The following is a 24,900-nucleotide window of genomic DNA, read 5'->3' as shown; positions in this document are numbered from 1 at the left end:
GGAGGGAAGGTGTGTGGGAGGGGGGAAGGATTTTAGCAGCCCTAGCCACAGTGCCACCAGTTAGTGTCCCAAACTAAACCAGCATCCTCCACTGCATCTGTTTGGCAATGGACGCTTAATTTGACCCTGCAGATTTGATGTGACAGGTAAATAGGGTATCTAATCCTCTTTTAAAAATAGCTTTATCAAGATACAGTTTACATGTCATACAATTCACTAATTGTAAGTGTATAATTCAGTGGTTTTTAATATATTCAGAATGGCGCAACTCTCACTACAATCGACTTTAGAACATTTCCATTAGCCCCAAAAGAAACCCCTTTCCCATTAGCAAGCAATCTCTCTCCATTCCCCCCAGCCTCTTCCACCCCTAGCCCTAGGATTTTCTTTACAGATTTGCCCATTCTGGACACTTCATATGACTGGATTCTAGCAATACGGAGTCTCTTGTGAGTGGCTACTTTCACTTTGCATAATGTTTTCAAAGTTCATCCAAGAAACATTCCATTGTATGAATACATCACTCTTTATTTATTCATCAACTGATGGACATTTGAGTCGTTTCTACTTTGGGGCTAGTATGAATAATGCTGTTAGGAACATTTGGTACCAGTTTGTATGAACATATGTTTCCAGTTCTTGTATGTATATAAGTGGGAGTGGAATTGCTGGGTCATACGGTGACTCTGTGGTTGACATTTTTTGGGAATAGCTAGACTGCTCTCCAAGGTGGCTGCATCACCAGCAGTGAGTGAGAGTCCCAATTTCTTCACTTCCTCACTGATACTTGCTATGAATCTGTCTTTTTGACCATAGTCTCCTAGTGGGTGGAAACAGTATCTCATTTTGGTTTCAATTTGCATTTTCCCAGTGACTTATGACACGGCACATTCTCTGCATGTGCTTATTAGCCATTTGTGTATCTTATTTGGAAACACATCTATTTAAATCCTTTGTCTACTTTTTTAATTGGGTTATTTGTCATTAGATTTCTGAGTTGAAAGGGTTTTGATGTAACCGGATACAAGTGCCTTATCAGATGTAGGATTTGCAAATATTTTCTCCCATTCTGTGGGTTGTCTTTTGACTTTTTCTGAAGCTGTCTTTTGAAATACAAACGTTTCTAAACATGAAGGAATATATTTTATCTGTCTTTCCTTTTGTCACTTGTGCTTTTGGGCTTGTACCTCGGAAGGCTTTGCCTAATCCATGCTCATTAACATGTGCTCCTATATTTTCTTCTAAGAGTTTTATATTTGTAGCTCTTGTATTTAGATTTCTGAGCCAACCTCATTCTCTTGTACGTGGACATCCAGTGGTAACAGCACCATTTGTTGAAAAGTCTATTTTTTCCCCTCATATAATTTTCTTAACACCTTGTTGAAAATCAGTTGGCCATAAATGTAAAGGTTTCTTTCTGGACTCTTTTCCAGTATCATACTGTCTTATTTACTGTATTTCTATAATAACTTTTGAAATCAAGAATCTAAGTCCTCCAACTTTGTTTTTATTTATTTCAGGATTGGCTTGACTATTCTGGATTACTTGCATTTTCATATGCATCTTAATGAATCAGGTTGTCAACTTAAAAAAAAAGGTAGTTGGAACTTTGATAGGAATTAAATTGAAGCTGTAAATCAATTTGGGAAACTTATTTATGTCTTCTTTAATTTCTTTCTGCAGTGTTTATAGTTTTCAGGGTAAAAGTCTTGCGTTTCTTTGCTGAATTTATTATTTTTGATGTTATTGTAAACAGAATTGATTTTTTAATTTCATTTTCGGATTGTTTAAGGAAACCGTGGCTCAGAAATGTTAAGCTGCTTTCCCAAAGGTCAAAGTTGTTAGTGTGTAGAAATACAATTGATTTTTGTATGTTGCTCTTAACATCCTGCCTCCTCCCTGAACTCATTTATCAGTTCTAGTCGGTTTTTTTTGTTTTTTTTTTTGGTGGATTACTTAGGATTTTATATACACAAGATCATATCATCTGGAAATAGAGATAGCTTAATTTCTTCCTTATCGATTTGTCTTTCTCTTGTCTAATTGTCATAGGAAGAACCTCCAGTACAATAGAAGTTATGAGCGCACATTGTATCCTTTTCTGACCCTGGGTTGTGGGGAGCATTTAGTCTTTTACCAGTAAGTATAACGTTAGCTGTGAGTTTTTTAAAAATGTTCCTCAGGTGAGTGTGTTTCCATCTATCCCTAGTTTGTGGAAGGTTTTTATCATGAAAGGGGTTGGGTTTTGTCAAATGTTTTCTCTGTATCTATTGAGATGATCGTGTGGGTGGGTTCCTTTTGAGGGGGGCCTTTTTCCTCTTTTGACGTGGCGTATTTCATGGATTGATTTTCAGATGTTACACCAACCTTGCATTTCTGGGATAAATCCCACTTGGTCGTTGTGTGTAAATCCTTTTTACATGTTGCTGGATTTGGTTTACTAGGATTTTTATTCTACTTTATTTTATTAAGGATTTTTACGTCTATTTCCAGAAGTACCCAAGAAGCTTTGCCTCTCTGAAATCATTTTAAGATCCAGAGAACCATTTAACATGAGCTCTCAGAGATTCAAAGCTAGTTGATTACTTGAAGAATTAGTTTTACTTCAGAAGTGCGGGTTTGTTTGAGAGGATTGTAAATTCTAAACTAGTAAACTGTCAAGCCGTCCTGAGATGGAGTCATCTGAGGTGACCCAGCAAATCAGTATTTCCGAAGCTTGAGGAGACTGAAAATAATTTTCCCGAATAACCTACCATTCTGTTCTTGTCTTTTGTAGTCTAGGATGATACTTTTGTTATGATGAAATGATTGTCACTTTTGCCCTAAGAGCTTATCATTTGATATGAGTAGGCATGTTTACCTGAGTCTCAGGGACATACTCAATATACTGATCTTGATGTATATCATTAGATGTAATGAATTGATACACTCATTAATATTCAATAATATACTCATGCTGCAGTCAGTACGAAGATGATAGTCTCATGAATACTCTTGTGATATATCTCAGTTGATGTAATGAGTTATTCTTCAAGGGACAATGGCATCCTTCCATTCCATGGAGGTGATAGGTCAGTGCATTGCATGGCTGTAAAGGTGAATGTGTAACTTAAATGACACTGTAGCTGTCAAGTTCACGTATGTGAACACACTGAGTTTGAGATGGTGGGATACATCCTCCATCTGTATATATAGTCACAGGGAGAGGAGGCAGGTGGAAGTTTAACTGAGGATAGAGGTCAGGGCTGGAATAAAAGATTAAATGTCATCTTTTGTGGGGAAGAAATGGGATAGCAGCCCAGGAGTGAGGCTGGGAGCCTTGAGTGATATCCACGTTGGCAAGAGGAAAGCAGGAGGAAACCGCACAGGAGGGAAAGTAGGGGCAGGCAAAGGCAGAAGCAGCAGGAGGGCAGAGAAAAGCCAGAATGGTCAACAGAGCGAAACAATGGGAGGGGGTAAGTGGCTGAGGATAGACCTTCCAACTTACAACCTAGGAAGTCACTTGGTAACTTTAGAGAAGGCATGTCCGGCTCTACCTCCGATGGAGAACCTAACAGGTGCCAGGACCTAACACAGTCCACAAGTATTATCTTCCTGATACTCACGAGGACTTTATCAACTAGATCTGATTGTGTCTGTTTCATAGACGAGGAAACAGTAGCTCAGAAATCTTGAGTAAACTGCCCTAGAGTGAAAAAGAAAGTAAATTATAAGCTGGAATTCAAACCCTATCTGATTTTAAAGAAGAAGGCAGGTAATAAAGAAAACCAAACCCATGTGGGTGCATGCGGGAGAGGTCCAGAACCCCTCGGCAAAGATGGAAGTGGATACAGAGAAGAGAAAGCTGTGCCCAGGGGTGGACGTGGACCCTTCCCTTGAAAGCCCTGATTGGGTGGCAGCAGAGGGCACTCAAGGCCACATCTAAACTGATGCTCAGGACTTATCACCCCCTCTGCCCCTCTTTCATGAACTTACTTGACCTAGAAGGAGAGATACTTGGAGGTCGCATAAAACAAAATATGGATCTAAGTTCTGAGAGTAAACACGATTGTCCTCAGGCTGGCAGAGCTAACTGGTGATCCATAACACGATGTAAATTCTATTTTGTTTGCAGAATACAGTGGCTCTGTAGAGCATAATGGCACCATAAGAAGTGTGTCCTAGCTGAATTAACCAGTCTTTCCGGGACACGTTGAGTTGGTGAGACAGCATTTAATTTAATTGGGCCCCATCGCTTTGACATTTATGAAGGTCTGGACAAGAGCTAGGCTGAAGCTTAGCTTTGCTCTATTAGTGGGAACAGAAAAGAATTTGTGAAGTTATTTGTTTATATAAACAAGGATGGGATATTATAACTCCTTTAGAGAATATGACTACTATGCATAAAATAGATAAACAACAAGGTCCTACTGTAAACAGCACAGGGAACTATATTCAATACCTCATAATAGCCTGTAATGAAAAAGAATATGAAAAGGAATATATATACATGTAACTGAATTCCTATGCTGTACACCAGAAATTAGCACAACATTGTTAACTGACTATACTTCAATTAAAAAAAAAAGAGACTATAAACAATTCTTTGGAACTTAATAATAACCGTGGACCTACAAGATCATAGAGATGCCAACAGTAAATATTGCTTTTCCTATTATTAAAAGAGGCCCCAAAGACCTTCTTGATAATTCTTGGTTAGTTAATGACACTTCTCACCTTCTGTGTTAAACACAATTAAATAATTAATACAATTATTTAATTGAATACATTTATAATCATATAGTTTCTTTTCACATAGTCCGTGATCCCCAATGGGCCGCTTCACTGTGGGTCTGAATTAGTGAGTGAAGTTTTCTTCTGTTGGGGCTTAGCCATGTCTGATCAAGCTTTTTTTCCCCAATTTTTGTTTTGCTTTTTCCCTTTTAAAGAAACGGCTCCTTCTGGACCTATGTTTAGCAGTCTACTCAATCTGTATATTTGAACACTCAAGAGCCTAAGTAGTAAAATTGAATATATATTTCATGTTTGTATCAAGAGTGCTCATTTTCAAACCACATAATTATCTTGTGAGAAACTTATTCTTCACACTGATGAAGCGAGTTGAGCAGACAGAGGGGTGAGTATCAGGAGTGAAATCATGGAACTAGACCCTGCTGTTTGTGCTCCTCCTGCTCACCTGCCTCTGTTTCCATTAGCAGGGGGTCTCGGGGCAGGTGCACGTGTGCTGGTCCCCAGAGCAGCTCCTACAGGCTGTGAGATGTTACAGAGAAAGGGGCTCTGGACCGCGACACGAGATGAGCCTGAAGGCCGTGTACGGCCCGGGGTCCTTTGGTTAAATTTCATGCCACTGGATAAACGCACTGTCTGCTAGGTGCCTGCGTCTTGTTTGCGCTTTGCAGAAGAATATGAAGCCTTGGCCAGCCGTGATCATTTTGCTCGCAGCGCCACCCCAGACTTGTACCATGCGGGCCCCAGTCACCTCTCTCCATCCTGGATCATCAGCGGAACCGTGCCTAAGCTGAGCACCCTCCGCATTATTTGGTTTGTGTTGCAGCTCAGATTGAGTCAGGAGGTGTAGACCTGTTTGCCACTCAGGTTAACACTTCTCAGGTTCCTTGTTTTGGAGTAAATACACTCCAAATGGGTGTGGAATTATTTGGCATTGCTTTCTGTGCTTGGTTGGCACAAAGTCCTTTGAGTAGGGCTTTTGTCACCCACCTCCATGATAACAATACAAGCCATTTCTGGTATGGAGTTTATCAGGCAACGCTTTGGGAGGAAACTGTAATGCCAGTGACTGTGCTTCCCTGGGCTTGAGTCCCGCAGCTGAGCAGCATGGGATGTTCAGGTCTTAATGCTAAAGGCAGCGCCTTTGTTTACAAAGGCCCAGTGCTTCCCAGATTCTGCCTGCCAGTCAGCTTCAAGTGTCTGCTGAGTCTGATAACTGACGGGAAAGAAGTAATGAGATAAGGTTAAAAAAAAAAAGTGATTATTCAAAGTAAAAGTTTCAAGTCAGTAGATTTAAAGCAAGTGAAAATGAAGCATGTAGAAAGTCAGTCTGAGCAGGCATGGGAGATGTAAGGACCCAGGGTTAAAACTCTCTGCACTGGGCCTTCTCTCAACAGATATGAATGGAGCCCTGCAGGACCCAAAATGGGCCAAAAGGAGAGTATCAAAACATACTTTGCTTATCTAATGAAATGTTTTTGACATTTCCTTTGCTCCCCAACATGGTAATGAATGACTTATTGAAAACCATGGAAAACCATGTATTTTTTTTTATGACTATGATTCACTGGCAGCTGAGAAGTTCTACGTGACTCTAGTACCACCAATTAAGAAGGAAGAATATGAAAATAATTGGTGGAATGGAAGTTGAGGGCTGCCATATGGAGACAGAAACATGAAGTTAGTGCCCTTCAGCGCGGGTAAGACAAGATTAGGGCAGAACACAATCAGAATTTGGAAATCATGAGTGTGGATCAAGTAGCTAAGAACTCTTTCTTCTCTACATGTGAGTGTTTATCAAAAAAAAAAAAAAAAAGGAAATATAACTTCACTAACTGATAACAGACCCATGGAATTTATTGTCCCTGAAAATAGTTGGTGCTGGTTGGGAGAAGGAAGCTTGATGAGAATTATTCTTTAAGAAAAGACCATTCTGCTTGCAACAGTGGACGTGGGTGTAGGACACGATTAAGAAATGATAAAGGAGGCAGAACTGTATCTGCTGGAAGGATTAGAGTAGTTTTCACAGAGGAGGTGATGCTCCCATTGAAACATGAAGGATGAGTAGAATTTTACCGCATAGGCACTTTGAGGAGCAGATATCCCAGGAAAAAGAAAAAACCATGGAACCATATGTAGAGACACCGATGATAATTGTTTTCAGAGAAGTCTGCATGGCTTTGGCATGCGGCTATGCAAAGATAAGCCCAGCAAGGGATGAGGCAAAGTGATATTGTATGTTTGGCTAAGGAGTTTGGCATTTATCCTTTGCTCAGTGGGAAACCATTAAGGCATTTTGAGCAAGGGAATGATATGACCAGATTTATATGCTAGAAAGATTGCTCTATAATGATCAAATAAGGAGAGGGGTACGACTAAAGGGAGGACAAACCCTAAGCACAATATTTTAATGGTACAATAAGAATGGACTGACAGTGGCCTAGGGAGGAGGGCATAGGATTGAGATGTAAGAAGGAAGAATCAATAAGACTTGATGACTGATTAGACATCTGGTGAGAATCTTGGTTTGGTTCCTCCAGAATCTGACCTTGAGAAGAATCCTCACCACCTGTAACAGGAAACTAGCTTCATGGCTTGAGCCATTGTTGGTGACTCCATCCAACCAGTAAGGCATGTGCCCGGATTGAGGTGATATACAAACTGAGTTCAATACTGTCTGCCTCCAGCTCTAGGAAAAACCATGCAATAGGTCTGCCCACAGCCACAGGGGCCCTCCCAGAGTCATGGGTGTACTCAGAGGACACTGAGATAAACACAAGGAAAAGACAGATGCTTTGAGGAATGGAAGGAAGATAATTTATCTGTTCATAATTTAGATTTTAATGTTGGTTTGAAATGGAAAGCAGCATCCCTGCCTTCTGGGATGGAGAGCTGGAAGGAGACATCTGGTTATGGAGCTGTCCTGGGCGCGTTGTATAAATTCATGTTTAAATATCAATTTCACGTGAACTGTGAGGAAGACAGAGAAAGACAGATCCCAGTGTATTTTTCCTGTTCCTAAGGAAACTCTCTAACCTACGGATTTCTCAACCCAGCACTGCTGACATTTTGGACCAGATAATTCTTTGTTGTTGGGGGGCTGTTCTTGTCCATTGCCAGATATTTGTCAGTATCTCTGACTTCTACCCAGGGCATCCCAACCTTGGTTGTGATGACTAAGAATGTCTCCAGACATTGACAGGTGCCTCTAGAAATTGACAAATGTCACCTGTAGGGGCAAAATCACTCGCTGTATAGAACCACTGGTTTACACTAATGCTTCTCAAATTTTAAGGTGCATAAGGATCACCTGGGGACCTGGTTCAAATGCAGATTCTGCCTCAGTAGGTCTGGAGTGGAGATTCTGCATTTCTGACAAACACCCAGGTGATGCTCCGAGGACCTCGCTCTGAGCGGCAAGGTCTTCACGCTGCCCGGCTTTTCTCCTACACACCCTCCCACCACACAGGGTGGCGCCTGGGTGGACGCAGGGGTCCTCCCAGGACCTCCCCTTCTTCTTTCAGCAAGGACGTCCGCCAAGCGGGGTGCCCCTTCTCTGTGCCCCGTTCTCCACATTCTCAGTTGGAGGGACTCGGGGCCGACGGGCATGAATTAACGAGGGGCACATCCCAAGTGCATTGTTATGCCTCCGATGTCCCACCGGAAGCCTTGGGCACAGAGCGATTGGAGAGGCCCAGAGCTGCTCACACATCCGCCAGGGCAGCTGTGGCTCAGTCCACGGGGTGCCGTTCAGAGGCCACAGCAGCTAATGGGACCAGATGGTCTGTGCCTTGTTTGCGGGCACGTGCCTCCCCAGCACTCACACAGTGATTTCCGCATTTGTCCCTTCCCTCCGGAAACAGAATAGCCATTTTTAAATGAAATACCACTAAAGCCTGTCTTTCTTTCCAGGCTGTGTGCCACACTGAGCCTTCAGATGTGAATGTGTTTAATCACGGAACTTTCTTTAAAAGTCCTAGTGGTTGGTTTTATTTGGGAGCCAAGTAGGGTCGTGATTTGGAGCAAAAGGGAAAAACACCTTACCCCCACTTCCACCCACGTCCTAAAAAGGGATCCCAGCCAAGGCATTTTTTTCCATTAAATGCAAATTATTACAGGGGGTATTGTGTCTTAAGCACTTAACCGTTAACACAAGAATATCAAAAGGAATATACGGATGTGTGTGTACGACTGAAACCTTATGTTGCGCGCCAGAAACTGACACAACATTGTAAACTGACTATACTTCAATTTAAAAAGAGAGGGAGAAGAAAAAATAATTGCATAGCTGCTGGTTGGAGCCGTTATTCCAGGCCCCTGCACCCACAGTTTAGGAAGAGGTGGAGCCCGAGGACCCTTTGCAAATCCATCTGTTTCCAAGCCCCGAAGGCACTGAGAAGTCCTTCCTCCAAATCAAGGTCCTGCTAAGCTGTAAAACCAGGGTGGACTTCTCTCTGCTGGTGTACGCTATTTTTATTCCAGAATAGACCCATTTTTTCCCAACATTGAGAAGGAGGCTGGTAACATCCCCTGCACTGTTCCCTTGTTGGTCTTCCTAAGCCACAGGGAGCCCCTGAGCAAGTACCCACACCACTGCTTTGCCCGACCCCTGGGCGGGCACATTTGACACAGCCTCGTGCCTGCGTCTCTGCCCAAGGCTCGCGAAGGGCGCCTCCCGCCTGCGCTTTCTCCCTGCGTGGCCTTTAAGTTCCTGAGCAAACTCGTCACCACGACCAGGCCCTGAATGGGTGTTCAGGTCACGGATCTGCAGCATTGTTCTCCAATAGCTGGGTGCCCTTGGGTGATGTGCTTACCCTCTCTGAATCCGGTTAGTCCCTGGTCCGGTGGGTGTGATGATGCTTCCCTTTCAGGGTTGCTGTGGGCAGTGGGGAAGGGGTAGGGGTCAGCGGGGAGGGGATTCTTGTTTGCTGAGTGCCAGTTTGCCAGGCATGGACCCCACCCAGAAGGATTTCAGTCTGGTGAGATTTAGGGGAGCTAAATTGGCCATAGTTACCCTCCCACCCGTAACTCTAACCCTTCCTCAGCTCTGTCTTTTCCCTGACTTTTCTTTAGGCAGAATGACTCCCAGAGAAGCCCATCGGGAGAACCTCTCCCCCACCCCCCATCACCCCCGCACCTCTGAACAAGGAGCTCTGAGGAGGCGCTGAATCCATTTCTGTTGACCGAGCATTTCCCCCAAACTCCAGCCATTCACGGCCAGGGCGGGGAGTTCAAATACCACGTTCCATTCTGGGCTGTGACTGGGTTGGGGCTGGGAAGGGGCAGGCTCAGCCCAGCGGGGTTTACGCACTACAGGACTGGCTTCACGAGCAGACCCGCGCCGATTCTCCACTTTTTTTCTGTTGGTGTAAACTCCACCCTCCAGATTTTTGGCGACTTGGGCACCGGTCCAGGCAGCCCGCATCACATGGGCTGGAAGCAGCGTGCCCGGGGTGCCCAAGCCTGGCTCCGCCAGCCGGTGAGACGGCAGCTGCCTCCAGCCGGTCCCCTCCAGACCCTCCTCCTCGGTCTCTCACTCACATGAAGCCGGCTCCCAGGGCTGCCGTTAGGCAGATGCAAACATCCTGCACAACGATTCTCTTCCCAGGCCCAGCAAAATAGCTTCCCCCACCCGCTTCAGCCGGAACGTCTTATTTAAAGTTCACACCCGAGGAGACGAGGGTGTTGATGGCTAATCGCCCCTAAATGAGCAGAAGATCAGGAGGCCTCTTCCCCGTGGCTGATGGCTGTGGGCTCTGTGTCCATCTGTCTGGCCTCTGCCGGCCCTGATGCTGCCTCTGGGTGGAGGACCACCGCAGGCGAGCTGCCAACTGCACAGCATCTCTCCTGTGCATTCAAGGAGAGCCGCTCGCCAGCTGCTGCCTCCTGTCCCCAAGCCTCCCGTGATGGCCCCCTGAAGGTGCACAGAGAAGAAAGTCCCTGCTGGGCGAGGGTGGGGCTGATGTCAGTAGCCTTCTGTCCCTCTAAACGCCCCTCAAGGGAAGCAGTCTTGTGGTGGGGAAAGTAGGGCCTTCCTGTCTTTTTGAGCTTAGGGATGTGAGGGCCAGAGGGAGACCTGGCTGGGGTGGGGTTTTGGTCCTGCTGCTGTGCTGTGCCGCGAGAAGGGAAGAGAGCCAGAAACAGGGAGGTTGCACAGAGTCGGGATTCAGAGACCTGGGGTGGTGACACGAGGCTGTGGGCGACCCCATCTTTCCTGCCTTGTGACTTTTTTTGCTCCATTCCTTAGTAACCCCCTCCCATCCAAACACACTCTATTTCTAACACAGAATATTTCTGATTATACAAGGAATACCTGTCCGTTAAAGAACGTTTGGGAAACCCCAAAGAGACTAGAAAATTACTCACACATCCCAGTAAACCCTTGAAGAGCAACTGGTGAGTCCCCTGCCCCTGTGTGATAAGATATAGTCAACATTATATGTTGATTATAAATCTTTGGTTCACGTAATGTTATTTCGTGAGAACCTTCCACGGCATTAAAATATTCTTTGAAAGATCACGTAGGGGGACTGCGTGGCTTCCGGCTTGGGAGGTAGCATGATTTATTCAGCCCGCCCCCTGCTGATCGCACTTAGCTTGGTTCTTGTTTTACACTATTATAAATGATGCCGTGATGATCATCATTATACATAAGTCTGTGCTACGTCTGTAATTATTTCCCTCAGATGGATTGCTGCGCGTGGAATTACTCAGCCAAAAGAGGTGTCTGTTTTAAGGCTTTTATTCTCCATCACTAATTGCCCTAAAGAGATACTGTCCCATTTTCTTTCTTCTTTTCTAAATGCCTGTTCATGTCCACGACCTGTTTTTTTTTTTCCCCCAGAGGAAGGTCATCTCTTCTTTATTTGTAGAAGCTTTTTTTATATACGCTAAAACTACTGTTTTTTCATCGTTAATTATGGGCAAATACACACTTTAAAAGCTACCATCTTGGAGAGATAAATTAGGAGTTGGGGATTAGCAGATACAAACTACTATGTATAAAACAGATAAACAAGGCCCTGCTGTACAGCACGGGGAACTATATTCAATAGCTTATAATAACCTATAATGAAGGAGAATAGGAACAAGAATATATTTGCATGTGTAACTGAATCACTATGCTGTACACCAGAAACTAACACAACATTGTCCATCAACTAGACTTGGATAAAAAAAAAAGTTACCTTCTTAACCATTCTTAAGTGCACAGCTCAGAAATGTTAATTAAGTATACTGACATTGTTATGCAAACTGTCACCACTATCCATCTGCAGAACTCATTCATTCTGCAAAATGGAAACTCTGTCTCCAAGAAACACCTCCCCATTCCTGCCCCTTCCCCAGCCCCTGGCACCCCCCATTCTGCTTTGTGTCTGTGTGGATTTGACCCCTCCAGACACCTCCTGTACTTGTCTTTTAGTGACCAGCTTATCTCCTCCAGCATCGTGTCGTCAGGGTTCATCCATGTCGTAGCAGGCGTCAGGTTCTCCTTCTTTCTAAGGCTGAGTAATACCCCATTGTATGCACGGACCGCATTTTGCCTATGCATTCATTCCTGGGTTGTTTCTACCTCCTGACCGCTGTGAATAACACTGTGATGAACACAGGTGTACTTCCGTGGTGATTTTCCACATACACAGCTCTAAACATTTTATAAAATCTGCCCTATTAATCTTTCCTTTTTACTGTGCTCCCTCTTTGCTCTCCTGTGTAGACAAGTCGTGCTCAGCCAAGGTCAGGAAAATCTTCATGAATAGTTTCTGCTCTTTTTTTTTATTAACTCATTTTCTCTTGTTCAATCCTAGACTATCACTAGAACATATTTTGATGAAGGGCTTATGTTCTGCTCAGAATATGTTTGTTTGCAAGAAACACAAACCCACTCAAAATACCTCAAATAAAAGGAAGTTTATTCAGCAACACAGAGGTGTCTCGGGGCTGCAGAAGTCCCTGGGCCTCCCGGGATTGGGGCCTAGAGTCTCTCTCTGGATCTTGCCTCTGCAACAGTGCTCCTCTCTCTGGACCAGGTCTTTCCGCTTCCGCGTGGGTCGGGAGTGCAAAAGCATGAGGTTTTGGGGTGTCTTCACAGAGTTCCCAGCACCAGCACTGTAAGACTTTAGATATCCAAATACTCTGGCTGGAAAGAGGAGAAGGTCACGTGGTACAAACCCCCTAGGCTTCCAGGCCCACCCCCTCTATCAGGAAATGAGGGTGGGTCTTCCGGATGGATGGATGTGTGTCTGGGCGGGCACTGTGATACGCCTGTGCTGGGAGAAACTACAGGCGTCACTCTGGTTCTTCCCACACAGGTAACCAATACCTTTTGTTCTTTCTTTTCTCCACTGATTTGGAAGCCAACTTTATCAAATACTCGTTCCTTAAATTTACTAGATCTTTCTCATGGGTTCTCCACTTGGTTTCACTTACCTACACTTACGTTGGTACCCTGCTGTTCTAATGATTTAATAATGTATATGTCATAATATAGAATATCTGCTTTTTCATTAAAGTATAGTCGGTTTACAGGGCTGTGTTAATTTCTGGTGCACAGCACAGTGATTCGGTTGTACGTATATATATATTCCTTTTCCTATTCTTTTTCACTATAGGCTTTTACAAAGTATTGAATATAGTTCCCTGTGCTGTACAGTAGTACCTTGTTGTTTATCTATTTTATATATAATGATTAGTATCTGCAAATCCCAAACTCCCAATTTATCCCTCCACCCTGACCCTTTCCCCTATGGTAACCACAAGTTTGTTTTCTGTGTCTGTGAGTCTGTTTCCGTTTTGTAAATAAGTTCATTTGTCTCGTTGTTTTAGAGTCCACATATAAATGATATCATAGGATATTTGTCTTTCTCTGTCTGACTTACTTCACTTAGTATGACAATCTGCAGGTCCATCCATGTTGATGCAAATGGCATTGGTTCATTCTTTTGTATGACTGAGTAGTATTCCACTGTGTGTGTGTGTGTGTGTGTGTGTGTGTGTGTGTGTGTGTGTGTGTGTGTGTGTGTGTGTGTACACTTCATCTTATTTATCCAGTCATCTGTCGATGGACATTTAGGTTGCTTCCATGTCTTGGCTATTGCAAATCGCGCTGTTATGAATATTGGAGTGCATGTGTCTTTTTTAATTAGAGTTTCCTCCAGTATAATATGTTTTTAGTTCTCTTTCATTCCATCTTTTTTTTCAGAGTGTCTTGGCTCTTCTCTCACATAAATGTTTCCAACATAGACGTCAGACTCAACCTGTCAGCTTCTTAGTTCACATACGCACGGTTCTCATTAGAATTATTTTTAAACCACAAATAAATTAGTTTGAGGAGAATTTACATTTTCACACTATCTAATGTACACACTATTTCCACTTATTTTTAAATAAAAATTTTCAATTTAATTTAATAGAGGCTTTTTTTTGTTTGTTTTAAGGTGTCACGGCACCTGAAGACGAGATCCACCTCGTCACCAAAGATAGGAAGTGCAAAGTTAATCTCACCCAGCCTCCCAGTGAGCGGATGAAGAAATGACTGCTGTGTTTAAGTCCAGGGCCGAGGGGGTTCAGAAGCTGTGATGATTGTGTGGATAACGGAGGGGGAGGCATCTCCTTGGAGGCAAGAGCAGGTTGGGGGTGTTTCTAGACCCCGTTGAGGGGTCCCTGCGACTGTTTGATAACCACTTCCCTACGTGCAGATGAAGCACGACTTCCCATGACCCAGAACTTCGAATGATTAGAAAGTGAACACAAACTGAGTCAGTCCATTAATTAGTTCAGCTGGTAATTAATGAGCAGCGGCCACATTTCCGGCACTGTGCTGGCTGCAGGGTGGCCATGAAGGGGGCACTTGGCCTTTGCTGGGCGGCAAGTGGTGTGGGACATTCTCACCAAAACAGTAACAGAGCTAAGGACCCCGGCAAGTGCTGTAGGTGCCAGACATGGGATCAGGCCTCCTGGGTTCAGGGGACCCTTCCCTTTGCCATTTCAGGGGGAGAACAGACGACACGCCATATCTGATTATTACCTGGGGGGTTTGCCAAATGGTTGCTTGAGCCCAAAATATTGAACACAATATTTTTTTCCACTTCTCGCCATTGAGCTGAAATCCTTGATCCCAGTTCTGTTGTTGTTGTTGTTGTTAATGGAGGCACTGGGGACTGAACTCAGGACTTCGTGCACGCTAAGCATGCGCTCTACCTCTGAGCTCTGCCCCACGCCCTCCCTGTTCTTTTGAACACCACCTCTGCTGACCTGCTCTCTAATTCTTTCGCAAATTACCCTGTCCTGCAGGTTAATGTATCTTTATTTCTCCTGGCAGCTGGGGGCTGCATTAAGACCAGAGGCCTGGGGCAAAATGACAGTGTGCTCAGATCCAGCCCTACTTACATTACCGGCCGTGCAGTTTGGGATAAATTATTTAAAACGAGGGAGATTTTACGTTGCTTCTGTGCTCTGTGGGGATAACGAATACATCCTTTGTGAGGCTGTTTCCAAGATTCCATTCAGTGAGATTCTGTCTAAAGCATGTAGTCAGGTACCACCTTAGAAGCGGTGACCATTTTATTAACGGTCAGCCTTCCCTGTTTTGGATCCGAGGACTCCTAAACTTAAAGATTTATCCGCTTCTTTGGGGTTAGCCTGACTTCACCTTTCAGCGAAAATAATTCTTTTTACTTAAATCGCTACTTTGGAAGGAGTTCTGGGCCTTGAACGCCTTGTCAGCTCTTGCGCTGAGTTCATTAGTGGGATAGATGGCTTCGGGCCGCTGCTGCGATGAATACTCCCTGCTTCCCGGCCTGTGCGGGGCCACTGCCTTTCGGAGCCTCCTTCCCTCATTGCTCACCCTGCCTGAGCAGACGCGGACGAGACAGCTTCATTATAAGCAGATCTGAAGCCTCGGCTCGGAAGCCTTTTTGCTTGACCGTCTTTACACCGATCTCCTTCTCCATCCCCTCCTGGTCAGCTCCAGGGCACACACTTTTCCTTTGAAGGAAGCCCACTGGGCTGTTCATTACCCTGGGGTCCGCTCTCCCTCCCAGAGTGACATCCCAAATCTCTGTGAATAGTCCTGCCTGCAGAAGAATGGCAGAGACCATCCTTCTGAGCAGTGCTGGGGAGAGGCAGAGCGTTCAGTCCCCTCGGAGGCAGGAGATAGGTCGCCATGAGGAACCTGCCCTTCGTGGGCACTTTCTCCTCCCAGGGCTGCTCTCCCTTTTTTTCTGATGGAGGGAGGGGGAGCCTCAGAGCTCCCTTACGCCTCTGATGGTCTTTGGATTGTAAACTTAATTAAATACAGGCATTTAAGGAACTAGAATACTGAAAATAGTTGTCTTCCTCTTGGTGTTTTTATAATTTGGGTACCAGGGGGAGTGAATTTGGTGCAAGGGTTAAAAGCATGAATTTCTAAAATTGAGATAGAACATAAATCCCAAAATATGGAATGTGTACTAATCTTCAGTGCAGAAGGCAGTGGGTTTTTTTTTTTACGTATTTATCTACCCTCTTTCTCTCTCACCTGTCTGTCTGCCCAGCTGCTTATCTGCCCATCCGTCCCCATGCCTACCCAGTACCTAGATAAAAATAGAGAACGTCTCCATCACTGTCTAGGATTCCCTTAGGCCCCTTCCCAGTCTCTGTTTAGCCCCAGGAGGTAAGCACCGTTCTGAGGTCTGTAATTCTCAGAGTTTCGCCTGTTCTTGTGGAATCTCTTTCAGAAGAACTTGATGTTGGTCTTCAGAGAAGTGGAATCATACGGTGTAAACTGTCTTCTGCCTGGATTTTTCACTTCACATGATATTCGTGAGCACCGTCTGTGGTGTAACACGTGCCAACAGTTCACACTTTTTACAGTATTTCATTTCGTGACGATTACGTAGTGTTATCTGTTCGATCTCCACTGGATGGGCATTCTGTTCATTTCCATTTTTAAAAACTCTTTTAAATAAAGCTGCAGTGAGCATTCTTGCACAGGTCTGACTGTGGACATATGAGCTGGACAGAAAGGAACTGAGAACAGAGCATGAGGGGAAGGCCTAGCGAGGATCACACCAGGTGAAGGAAGGCAGACAGAGAAAAACAGGTACCACATGACATCACTTCTTAGTGGAATCTTAAAAAAAAAAAAAGAGAGAGAGAGAGACAAATGTACTTACTTAAAAACCAGAAACTCAGTCAGAAAACAAACTCATGTTTATCAGAGGGGAAAGAGGGGGTGGAGAGAGAAGTTAGGAGTGTGGGACTAGCAGATACAAACTACCGTATATTAAACAGATAAACAACAGTGTCCTCCTGTACAGCACAGGGAACTATATTCAATAGCTTGTAATAACCTATAATGAAAAAGAATATGAAAAAGAATATATATATGTATAACTGAATCACTATGCTGTACACCAGAGACTAGCACAACATTGTAAATTGTAAATCAACTCTACTTAAAAAAACAAAGTAGGTAGGTTTAAGGAAATGATGAAGAGTGGTGTGGTGTTTTGGGCAAATAACAGCACAGCCAGGCCACTCCGGGATGGGGAGCAGGGGGCAGGGGTGGGGGTGGAGTAGGAAAGGCCTGCTGTAAGGAGAGACCCCCTCCAGCCCAGCCATGGCCGGACCTGGGGTGTAACCTCACCCTCCTCCCGCCCTCCTCTCTCCTGCTGGTGCCGCCCCCTGACCAGACTCACTGTAGGTCGAGAGTCCAGTGATGCAGTTCGCGGAGGTCAAATGGAGACTGCCACCTCCCCCGTCAGCATCCAGCCTTGGGGGCCCACGTGGGAGGAGCAGGGCCCTCAGTGTCATGACTTGAGGAAGGTCATACTCTGCCTCTCACCCCCCTGCGTGAAGATAACCACGTGTCTGCGAGCACAGTGTAGGAGGGGCCCTGGACCTGCCTCGGACAAACGGGGATGTGCGCTCAGCAGGAGAGGGATGGAGGGGCCAAATGTGCTTCCCTCGTGAGCAGACCAAGAGGCTGGGGCACACATACACACCCATCAATTCACCGTACCGAATAGAGAAAGATGGAAAAATAGAGGAAGTGTCCAACAGCTCCCCTACCAGATGCACCAATCCCCCCGCCCTTGGGAGTGGTGGGTTTGAAGATGGAGACAATGGCAGGAGCTCAGCCCCTGAAGGGTGCTGTGTTGGGGGAAGTTCCTGTGGATGGTTTACCATATCTGCTCCTCTCCAGCTTGCTGTTCTCTTAACCCCCAAACCTGGCAGGAGAGGAGACTGGAGGCCGGTCAGAGTATCTCATTCTCCCAATAAGACCACCACTCCCCTTTCCTAGCCTCACCCGTAACAATCATGGTGCCCTTGCCTCCTTTCCTGGGACCGAGGGTGGGCACTCTTGCCTTGTCCCTGGAAGGAGACATCTGACCAGAGTCGCACGTGACATTAACTCCGTAAACTCGAAGGCTGCACCAAAACCCACTCTCTGGATTTTGTTTCTCATCTCAGATTTTGTCAAGCTGCATTATTTAACATGACAGCAAACACTTAACCCAAATCAATGTAAAAATGCCCTGAATTTGAATAGCAGCCTTCTCTCATCGCTAACTTCTCAGATGCATGTAATAGTCCACAGATTAAATTGCCTTCCCACTGAGAGAGAGAGTCTGAAAAAATTATAGCTGCTCCCCCTCAAATCTCTGCTCTTCAATTGCCTATTCTGCTCTGTCTCAGTCAGGAGGGTCTCCCTTAGGTGTTTTGGAAGGCGGAGGGGTCCCTTTCGCGGTGTCTGGGACCATGGCCTTCCTGGAAGTGTGACGGAATGAACTGAACCCCAAGTCTGTGTAGTAACAGAGGATTTAAATTCTGGCCTAAATCACAGGTCAGTTACGCCCGGACGTTGTGTAACTAACCTCTCAGAGACTGTTTACTCACCTGCAAAATAGAGATAATATTAATATTTTCCTGAAAAATCTTCCTCTAGATAATAAAAAGGCATTCATTGCCAGCGTCTCCATGTGGAGGCCCCTGGTGAAACTCTGTAAGATGATAGAGGTTTTCGGGATCGTTGCATTGATGCCCTCATTTGGATGCACTCTAAGGAGGCTCAGTATTTTTGCAGAGTATGAGAAGGTCAAAGATCAAGGGAGGAAAGCAGGTTGCAGTCACCCCCCCCGGCTGAGCCACTCCCTGTAAGTCTGCACTGTGATGACAACAGAGGGTTTGAGCAAGTCACAGATTTCCTGATTGACCCCTGCATTTACCCAAATCTCCTAAAACATCTGGGGCAAGGAAAGCATCCTCCTTCCCTGCAGAGAGAGGCGGCATCTTCTGCCCCTTCCACCCAAGCCTTCTTCAGGACTTCTCTTGGCCAGGGTCCTGCTCTCAGTGAGACAGAACTCAAATGGTGTCCTAGTCAGAGACCGGAATTTGGTTAGATTCTGGCATCTTTCCAAGGGGATTGCAGCCAGCACATCCAAAGAGAAGACGAATGGCACGCTGGGGTCCCCTGAAATAGAAATCAGCCTCTACAGTGCTTCCTCCGGTGCAGAGGAGGCTGTGGGCTGCGGGTGCCTTGGGGAGAACTCTGATCTGGTGCAGATTTGGGTCGCAGCCAGCAGTCAACACCTCCATGACCTTGGACTGTCCGATCGCCCTCCCCAGCCCCAGTTTCCTCATCTGTAAATATCGAGGCTAGAAAAAGTGACCTTGAATGCTCCTTCAGTTGTAGCATTCTCTGATTCTCTCAGTGGCTGGGGGGAAGGAGAAAGCTCAGTCCTCCCAAAATCCCTGAAGATTAACGCCACCACCAAGTAAGGCGCTCTCTCGTCCCCGTGGTGAATAACGCACTAGAGATGTAGTTTTCAAACTTTTATTTTTGAGCTAGGTAATGCTTTCTTAAAAGAAAAAAATCTTTCCCCAAAGCGTATATAATATACAAGAGATCACAGCAGAGCCCTTCTTTGGAGGTGGATGAAGTTGACCCGGAGTTTGCCCTTGGCCACAGCTGGGGACGTCCGTAGAGAACACATTGATGTTTTGGTTTGCTTGTTTGTTTTGGTTTGCTTGTTTGTTTTGGTTTCAGGCACAAAGTTCCAGTTTTCTTAAATCCAAACCGACAAAATGGGTGATTAAGAGGACACTCTTTTGAATTGAAAGGGGTTCATTTATGAATGACTTTCTGGAGGATTTGCCCGCCCCCCCCCGTAGGATGCTTACCAAGTTGTATTCTAGCTTCTGCCCTCCTCCCACCCTGCTTGGGATCCTCATTCTCCTGTATCTGATGAGAATCCCTGCTTTCCTAGCGCACAACCATAGGATGAAAAAGCACCAAACAAAGTCAAGGTCGAGGGGTTGGTCTCCAAAACTGTCTACCAGTGTGACCTTGACAGTGCCTCTCCTCCCCTCTCTGGGTTGGTTTTTCCTCCTTTGTCAAATGAGATGATCGGGCAAGGTGGCTCCCATCCTGTTCTGGCAAGCTGGGGTTGCTTACCTGAGCCCCGGCAACCATGGAACACACGGCCTCCGCCCGGTGGGCTGCACACCTGGCCGCCATCCCCAGGTCTCCCGGCTACAGAATCAGCAGAGGTGAAACTCCAGAGGGGAGGTTTTTGCAGGTTGCCCGGGGTTTTCGCCAACAGCTCTGTTACTGCACAGGCTCTGGAGGAGAGGGTCCCCGTGAGCCTGAGTGAGCAAGCACTGGAGGTGCCACATAAAACAGAGCGTTCTCAGTAGCTGCTCTCCAGAGATTCTCACTAGCAAATAGTCTTTGTCAGTGCGATCTGCAGTTAGACCTGGCCTGCGCCCAGTTCCCCTTGGTAGAGGGAGCTCAGAGCTACCGTATTCACTCAGCCAAAGGTGACTGCACGGAGGAACACAGGCATCCTGGGTCCCAGTCCTGCACCCCTTGTGGGACCATGTGTGTCAGCTCTTGGGGACCAGAAGAAGCCCTAGCATTTCTTGGGGGAAGAGCCCTCAGGCCAGAAAGCAGAAGCCCGAGGTCCCTACAACTCCCGCTCTTGACTCTCCCTGGCCTGAGGCCAGCTTGGGGCACACGCAGAGTCAGAGGACCCCAGGGAGCTACCCGCACGGGAAGGGGGAAAGACTGGTCTCGGTGTGAAAAGCAGCTCCCATGCACTGAAAGGCTTATCGGTGCCGAGCATTGGACAAAACGATTTATACACAGGTTCTCATTTAATCCTCACCACCCTCCTGCCGGGTGGGTATTAGTGTCTGCGTTAGATAAACGCCTTGTCATTTACACAAGGAAGAATGGCCCCCTCACTTCCTGGCCCTTGTACTTCTTTTTATAAAATGACATTTATTAGAGTTTTTTCCATCTAAGGAAGTACAAAGAGGAAAACAAAGAATGGCCCGTGATCCCTCGCCCTAATCCCAGATCAACTCTGTCAACAGTACCAAAATAAAAATAGCTCATGCACATGTTTAGGAAATTCAGACGGTAAAGAAAGTAATAAAACTCAAAGTAAACACGTCCCTGCCTTCCAGACCCTCTCCCCAAAGGAAAGAAAGCTTTAATACTTTGTATGCATGATTATTTCCAGAAAAAAAATAGTTTTCTATAAACCATCCTACCTGTACTGGGTCCCTGTATAGGCTCTCTGTATGTATTATTTTCATTCTTATTTTTATAAAAGGAATAATCTGAAACACTGCCCTACACCTTGCTCTTTTTTTTTTCTTTTTCTCTACCTTAGAGGTCTTCCCACATCGGCACATACAGCCCTGCCTCGTTCTTTTTAACAGCTGCATAGTATTCCATCATTTGGATGGATTCTCATTGACTTAGCCCCCCATTAACAGAAACTATTGCAATGAATGTTGCACTGTCTATCCTGGTTCACATATTATGGAAAAACTTGTGAGCATACATGTAGGGGGAATTCCTTGCAGTGAGATACTAAGTCAACAGCCTGTCCTGCAAATAGGCGCCACTAATTCACCCTCCCACCAGCAGCAATGAGAAAGCCCATCCCCCTGGCACTGGGGTCTCATCAGATGCTTAAGTCTTGCCAAATCAATTCATTTTTTTTAAAAAATAGGGGGCCGAGGGTATAGCTCAAGGGTAGAGTGTGTGCTTCACATGCACGAGGTCCTAGGTTCAGTTCCCAGTACCTCCACTAAAATAAATAAAATAAGTAAATAAACCTAATTACTTCCCCTCGAAAAGATACCTTTCGATTTGCATTTTCTTAATTACGAGTTAAGATTGATCACATTTTTATATCTCCATGAGCCTTTAAAAATTTTTTTCTTTCTCATTTTTTTGGGGGGGGACAATTACCTATTCATTTTCCTTGCACATATTTTCTAGTGTATCATTATCATGATTATTGTCACTGTGATTATTGATTATTATTACTGATATGACTGAGCCTTTGTAAACAGAGGGAAACCCCTCTCTCACGCATTAAACCCCGGGGTTTGCCATGTGTTTCGATGTTTCTCGGTGGAGAAGCTCAGCAGCGAAGCGGCTGCAGGGCGGGGCCGCGGCCGCTACCATGCCAGCTCCCTGCTGGCCTCCTGGAGTCCAGCTCCCGTCTGCGCCCAGCGCACTGCAAGCAGGCTCTAAAGGCGGGGCGTTGCTCCTTGTCACAGAAGCTACTTCTGGTTTTATTGCATCACAATAATGTATTTTTATGGCCCTGTTTGCATCCCATATTTTCCAGGGCAACTCCGGTCTCACTTTACTTTATTTCTATCAATAAAGACAATTTGTTCAGTGTTACATATAATCTAATTTACTGGTCTTTTCTTAATGAATTTTTGGATTTGTGACCTGCTTGAAGATTACAGATACACCCGTGATTTTAGAAATTCTATCGTTTTGTTTTTTGCTTGACAGATTTCATCACCAGGCAGCTTTTTCTTTTCTCAACGAAAACTTGGGGATATTTTAATCTCTGAGTTCTTAAAAACTGGAAAACCTTTGTTTCCTTTATTGTTGGAGGATAATTTGGCAGTGAATAAAATACTTTTATTGGTAACAGTTCCATCTGTGTCTCTTTCCATCAGCTTATATTTAATCTGTCTATTCATCCATCATCTGTCTGTGTATCTATCTAGAGCTATCTTACAAACAAGATGAAATAATTATTCAGGAGTCAGACATGTCCTCAACTACCCAGCATAGGAAATATAACGCAGAAGCCCCTCCTAGACCCCTCCTCCATGACATTTCCCTCCCTACCTCTGGAAGTATCTGTTTTCCTGAAATCAGTATTTAATCACTTCCATGAAGTTCTTTATATTTGTATAACACTACATATGCACGTAAACAATATAGTGATGTGTTGCCTGTTTTAAAACTCTCTCTTGGCGATGTCATCCTGTTTGCCTTCAGCTCGTGTAGTGTGGGCCCCAGTATGATAACTGAGATCGTCTGTGTGGATGGGTACCCAGAGCCCTGGTTCATTTCACCTGCGCCGTTGTATAGGATTACACTGTCTGAATCCACCTCCATCTACCACTTTTCTCCTGGTAGGAATATAGGGGTCTCCCCGCCCCAGTTTGTCTTCATTAGGAACAGTATTGCCTGGGAAGATGCTCATGTCTCCCCTTCTGTGCGTGTGTGAAGGTCTGCCTCGGGCAGAGACCTGACGGTGGCATTGCTGGTTCTATGGCACATCTGTCTTCACAGGCCATCGCCAGAGCTCCTTCCAAAGCACTTGTACCAACTTACACTCCCACCAGAAGTGTGCAAGGGTCCTTGTTTCTGCTTCTCCGAGTCGGTAGCCTCAGACACTTTCATTTTTGCCAGTCTGCTGGATGTGAAATGGTATCTCATTATGGTTTTAATTTGAATTTCCCTGATTACTTGTGAGACTGAACGCCACTTAGGAGCGCAGGCCCCCTGGGTTTTCTCTTCTATGTTGTGCCTGTCCATCTCTTCAGCTGATCATTTTCTATCAGGCTGTTTTACTCAGTAATTTGAAGTTATTTATGTGTTCTGGATATTCATATAAATATACGCTTCTACTCATGGACTTGTAGTTTCATGATTGCTTTTGACGTAACACAGTTTAAATTTCTGGTTTATTAATGAGCACAGCCTTTGTTTTCATTACCGGTTAGGATAGAAGCCTCAAATTTTCAAAGTTTGACAAAAAGAACTGCACTTTTGCTTTTCGAAGGTGCTTTTACCAAAACAGAGACAAACAAACCAAATCAAAGTAAACAAAACAAGAAAAAACACTTTTGGGATTTCTTTTTTTTTTAAATTGGGGTATAGTTGACATACAATATTATATTAGTATTTGACATTTGTATACATTGCAAAATGCTCATCACAGTAAGTCTGGGGACCGTCTGTCACCACGTGAAGTTAACACATTGTTACTGACTGTATTCCCCGCGCTGAACTTGACGTCCCCACAGCTTATTTATTTTATAACTGGAAGGTTGCACTTCTCAGTCCCCTTCACCCATTTTGCTTCTCCCCGACCCCTCCCCTCTACTGAAATAAAAGTCTCAAAATTCTTTAAAAGGTTGCTTCACTTTCTATAGGTTTAGTGTTTTATGAAATTGGCTTTTGCTTCCCCCCTTTTTTTCTAAATAGCATTTCATCAGCATCCATCCAGATATCAGCCCTTCTAATATATAGTCTGATATTTGACTAAAGACTACTTCTATCTGCTCAAAAAAAAATCTATTAACCTTTCATTATGGCTTCTGAATTAGCCCTTCTGTCTGTCTCTTGGGAACCTTATTTCAAATGGAGAGTAACTTCTAGAGTTGTCCTTTCTGTCCCTTCTTTCCTCCCAGCCTTTTCCTCTTTGTCCTGCCTCCCTGAGTCTCCAGTGCGTCTCTCTCCTTGGTGTTTACCCCACCAGTGACTTCAGTCTCCACTCTTTTGTCCATATTTGCAACTCAGGCAACCTGTCCTGAATGGTTAGTTTCTCTCCCATGGCCGCTGATTGAATTGCACAGATGCAAAATTCTCTTAAATCTTATTGAGATCACCGTTCAGATATTACCTCATTTTTTTCCCCTCCTATTTCTTGCCGCAAATCTCTTTTACAGAGAAACTTTCTATTTACTCAAGGTCGCTTCCCTATCAGAGCCACCAGCATTGCACAACTCCAGGAACCCAGCCTCAGAGCTCTCTTTAGCTTTAATCTGCCTTCTCTCTGGGGGCTCTTGTCCCTCAGTGTCCCTCAGTGCTGTCCCCATGACTCCTGACGGCAGGACTGGAGGTAGCCGAGT

The 24,900-nt window shown here is 45.0% G+C and overlaps 1 protein-coding gene across 1 annotated transcript in view; it reads left to right on the top strand.

The window, feature by feature from the left end:
- LOC123619928 (protein shisa-6-like) overlaps positions 1-24,900 on the top strand; it is a 115,868-nt gene that overhangs the window by 85,709 nt on the left and 5,259 nt on the right. The window lies entirely within an intron of this gene.

The sequence above is a fragment of the Camelus bactrianus genome, chromosome 16, assembly GCF_048773025.1.
Source record: "Camelus bactrianus isolate YW-2024 breed Bactrian camel chromosome 16, ASM4877302v1, whole genome shotgun sequence".
NCBI lineage: Eukaryota > Metazoa > Chordata > Mammalia > Artiodactyla > Camelidae > Camelus > Camelus bactrianus.
The sequence above is the reverse complement of the archived record's forward strand: the minus strand, read 5'-3'. Positions and strand labels throughout refer to the sequence as shown.